Source organism: Mus caroli, chromosome 6 (genome assembly GCF_900094665.2).
Source record: "Mus caroli chromosome 6, CAROLI_EIJ_v1.1, whole genome shotgun sequence".
In the NCBI taxonomy this organism is placed as follows: Eukaryota; Metazoa; Chordata; class Mammalia; order Rodentia; family Muridae; genus Mus; species Mus caroli.
In genome coordinates this window covers 98,463,736-98,468,670 of record NC_034575.1, presented here as the reverse complement: position 1 = coordinate 98,468,670, position 4,935 = coordinate 98,463,736, and the positions used below count along the sequence as shown (strand labels likewise).

The window sequence follows — 4,935 nt, the reverse complement described above, 5'->3', positions numbered from 1 at the left end:
TTATAAGTGAGTTCATACCATGTATGTCCTTTTTGGTCTGGGCTACCTCACTCAGGATGATAATTTATAGTTCCATCCATTTGCCGGTGAAATTCATGATGTCCTTGTTTTTAATGGCTGAATAGTATTCCATTGTGCAGATATAAGGCATCAAAGTAACTTTCTCTTAATGGTTTCCAATGAAGCTGTGTTATCTTCACCTTTTACTATGTTTATTTTTATTTTCATTTTTTCAGTAGCTCTCTTCTTCGTATCATACATGGTCATCAAACTGCTACTAGGATTTCACATCTGTTACTGCAAATTCTAACCTTAGGGAATGTTCCCTTGGGAATTTTCTTTAGGTTAAAGGCTGTCAGGTACAAAGCTGCACTGTCCTTTGGCAGCTTCCACAATACAGGAGCTTTCCCCAGACTATTCTATATGGTGTTTTAAATCCTAAGGCAGGAGAGTTGAGGTGTTTTCATTAATAATATTGGAGGGAACTGGAAGATAAGGCCAGAAAAGAATGGTATAGCTGAGAATTAGTTAAACTGTCTCATATTCTCAGTGGGTCCCGCATGCAGAGTTGCACCTGCCCAAGAGCTCTCTGGATTCGTGAATGAAAGACACACACACACACACACACACACACACACACACACACACACATACACACACAAGCTAATTTTTATGTCTTGACTAACTCAATGGCTGGGCACTTCTAAACCTCCCATGGCTAGCACACATTCCCCTCCAGTAACTTCTGAGTTAAAGTCTATATTTCATCTCTGCTACCCCAGACACAATTGGAGGAATGGACTCTAGAGCCACTTCCCCAGATTCTTACATGGCAGCAGGACTTTACGTCTGCTCTCTTTTCTTCCCTGTCATTGTGATTCTGTCTATTCTTCTCTCCTCCCTTGGTCCCTTGCTTGTACAATCTAAAAGTCCTGCTTCTGTTTACCTGCCCAGCCTTTGGCTGTAAGGCAATTCTTTATTACCAATGTAACCCAGTTAGGGGCAGGGACCCTCAGAGTGTGGAAGAAGTTTTTTGGGTGCCTAGTTAAAACAAAGCATTAGAACCAATTACCAAAAGAACTGTCTACTTTCCATGGCCTCCAAAGTTAACAATCCCCATAATACTCCTTCCTGAGGAGTTGAGTTAGTAAACCATTTAGCATATGGGCTTAAATTGGGGAAAGAAAGGTTTAAGTTCTCTACTTGTGATGAATTTCAGTCTTTCTAAGCAGTAATGGAGATTCCAGATAAACAGAGTTAGAATACCACAAGATCATGTGAGTGTAGATTTACAGTAAATAAGAGAATATACAATTAAAATATCAGTTAAATATGCAAGGTCCAAATATCAATACCATCACTATTAAGATTATAGTAGGCCTAACAAATTTCCACTGCAAAAATGCTGATCTCCAAACCTGTTCATCAAAAGGGATTGTTGTCTCTGGGCTGGAGTTTCAGGTATACTCTCATACTTAGATTCCAGGAAGCTGTATAAAGAAGACAAAAATATTACAAGAGGCAAGACCAGAAACTCATGTCAACAAATACTCCTGTAATTTCTGACCCGCTGATAGAACCAAAGATATTTATGCCTTCTGGTCAAGGACAAGAATTTCACAAGTTTCTGCCTTAAATTCTTTGGACAGTTTTTATCTCCTGTTTGCTTCAATAACAACTGAATATTATTGTAGAATATGAGATCATGTACATCCTTTTAACTCCTTCCAAAATTCATCAGACCATATGTCAGTCAAACACACTGTAGAAAATAACACATATAAACAAATAAAATACAGTTCTTTGATTCCAATCACTTGAAATATACTTTATCCTGTTGAGTGGGTTGTGGTGGCAGTTGGGTACCTAAGAACAGGGGAGTTAGATGGTATTTAAGAGCCTTTTTGCACAGAGAACATTCTTGCAGTTCTGTTGATGGTTCTTGAACAATACAAACATATGAATCCACACATTTCTTTCTGACAGCACCAGTTCAAAAGCAAGTTATTCAGAACCTAAACACAAAAAAGAAACTGAAAATGAGTTATTTTCTTAACTCTTCCCAAAATCCTGTCAACATCTTTCTATATTGATCTGTCAAGGCTATGTTAACAATAGAACAATTACAACACTCAGTGTTGTCCTGTTTTTCAAAGCCTGCCCATCTACCTTAGAAATGAATCTGTACTTTAATTAGTAGACTTCTGTCTATGATAAAATACTTGTAGAAAAAAATCATTCTCAGATGCAAATAATGAAAGGAAAGTTTCTTTTATGTTCACAGGCATACCCTAGTAGGCAGAGTATACAAAGACCATTGTCCCATGATGTCTCATAAATAGCTATTTGTCTTCCTACAGTGTGCCACCCCTCTGGAAACTCAAAATCTTTACCTTTGGTTTTTACGCCTTCCTGTTACCCATATCTGAATGCTTTTAGGTTTATGGACTTTTGGTTTTCTTTTGTTAACTTGACTTAAAGACTCCTGGTCAGAATCCATAGGATATGCAGATACATTTACTCTCCTCTAGAGAAGTCTTTGCAAAGGGAGACACCTTGGCTTCATTCATAATTTTTTTATGTCTTCATATAGAATTATTCAGAAGAAATAAAAAAACATTATTGATTATTTCCTCCTATCTGTGAGGGATTCTTTAAAAAGTTTGAAAGGATTTAGAAAATATAAAAGAAAATTGAAACAGAAAAGGGAAAGAATACAAATCACATCCCAGTTCTTATAAGCCATGATGTCCAGAAGTAAATGGCATAAGAATATACTTACCTTAATTTTAGATCCCTCTTATCCAAATGGGGTATATTTCAAGATTCTCAGGGAACTTCTTCCAAGTGTAAACAGCACAAAATCCCATATCTGCTATTTTTCTTACACACACACACACACACACACACACACATATATGTATATATATATATATATATATATATATATACACATATGTTCTGTGACAAATGCTTGATTTATAAACAAATCAAGGTTGAAAATGAGCTTTTCAACATAGTACACCTTTTTCCTCAATCTGGCGGCTAATTTTCATCTTTTCAGATAAAGGAACCCTCTTTTGGCTCCATATTTGACTTCACAATGTCACAGTTTCTGTACTCTATGTCAATAGTAAGTAACATAAATTATTCTTGAGAAAAAGCCATATGGTACCATGAGAGAGAATCTAATAACTAACATGTCTAATAAGAGAAGAACTGCAAGGTCATATAAACAAAATGTGTGTGCTAGACAAATAAGGATTCACCTCCCAAGCAAGATAGAACATGGCTATATGAGAATTCATAATGATAGTCAGAATAGTGTGAATTTAAAACTGAGTCTTGAATTTTCTAACAGTACATTTCAACATTAGTTGAGTAGGAGAAATTGAACCCATAGAAAGCAAAACTGTAGGTAAGACGATGGAGATGATATATTTTTTAAGACAGTCATATATTTAAATGCATAATTATGTATACTTATATATCACAATACACAAAGGCATATATTAGAATCTATAATAGAAAATGAATAAATAAAAGGAGTGCAGATGGTTTTACTTTATGTGATCTAAGCATATTTTATCATGCAACTTGTGTCTTTGTTGTGTCAAAGACCAGTGTTGATGTTGTACTCCATAGCTTTTGGGCTTTGTGGATGCTTAGTATTTTCATCCAACAACATAGGAATGTTCAGTTACATTAAATACTCAGAAGATAAATAACAATTTTTCAAAGAAAAATATTGAATTTCAAATTTTCATGCTATGAAGTCATGTAAATTACATCCTACAATGACCCAAGACTTATATTTCAAATAACTGTCAGATTTTTTTAATACTCATTAACCATATTGTTGGCACACAAGCTGTAGGCAGTAGAACATCAGAAACAAAGTTTGGCGAAAATACAGAACATCCTTTATAAAATACAGTGATGTATTCAAATGCCATGTTATATAAAATTGGCCTAGAAATTCACACTTTAGTAAACTAATAAAGTTAGTATCCAGAGGCTCTCATTTCTATCACAGGAACACTGTGTGCATTAAGCATTTGGAGGGCAATCATGTCTATTCTGCTATGGTCTTAACAAAATGTGGAAGAGAAAAACCATCCTTCCAACCAATCTAGACACAAATGGAGAAGAGATGATGACGGAGGTGGAAGGTTGCATGTATAACAGTGACTATCAGTTGAAAGGTACAGAAGACAGGGATGGAGTTACAAGATCACAAGAAAATAAAAGAAGAAGGAGAGCTTTAAAAAGGGAACAAAATTTCTAGTACTGAGGAGGCCGAGCAGGGTGGATCATTTTGGGTCAACTTGGTCAACAGTCAATTCTAGGTTTGCCAGGGCTAAGTAATAAGACCCAATGCAAAATAAAACAAATAAACAAATGAAAATCTGGGAGATAAAAGTAACATAAAAAACATTACTAGATTGAAAAAGGAAAATGCATAATAGTCATTTCCTTTAGATATATAGAGTTCCTAAAGAAAACATTTGAATAAAATGGACCAGAAATATGTAAGACTTTGGATAAAAGAAAAGGCAATCACTGAGTATGTTCATATAATAATTACCTCAACTCTTAAAAGCTTTCATATACTTTAGCATGTTTTATTTTGTCTTATTTTTGTTTGGTTAGTTTCATTTGGTTTTGAATACAACTTCTCTGTTTGTCCTTGGCTGATCAATTGGATTTTTATAGTGAAGACCTGAGTTTTATAGATATTATTAAATAAATTTGGGTATGTTTTTGTTTCTCCTGGAACAACAGAAAAATAAAACATTCACAGTAGATATTTACATTTCAGTGAATAAAATTCAGCTAAACCAGCCAAGTACATGTCATCAGAGCCTTGAAGAGCCTGTTATTTTGATTACCATAAGCCTGGTTTGCCACTTACGGAGTAACTTCTTCAAAGTT

The 4,935-nt window shown here is 34.8% G+C and overlaps 1 non-coding gene across 1 annotated transcript; it reads right to left on the bottom strand.

Annotated features, from left to right (window-relative positions):
- Positions 1 to 240: 240 nt before the first annotated feature.
- On the bottom strand, positions 241 to 418 carry LOC115031377. The gene has a single exon (XR_003837018.1).
- Between the last annotated feature and the right edge of the window lie 4,517 nt (positions 419 to 4,935).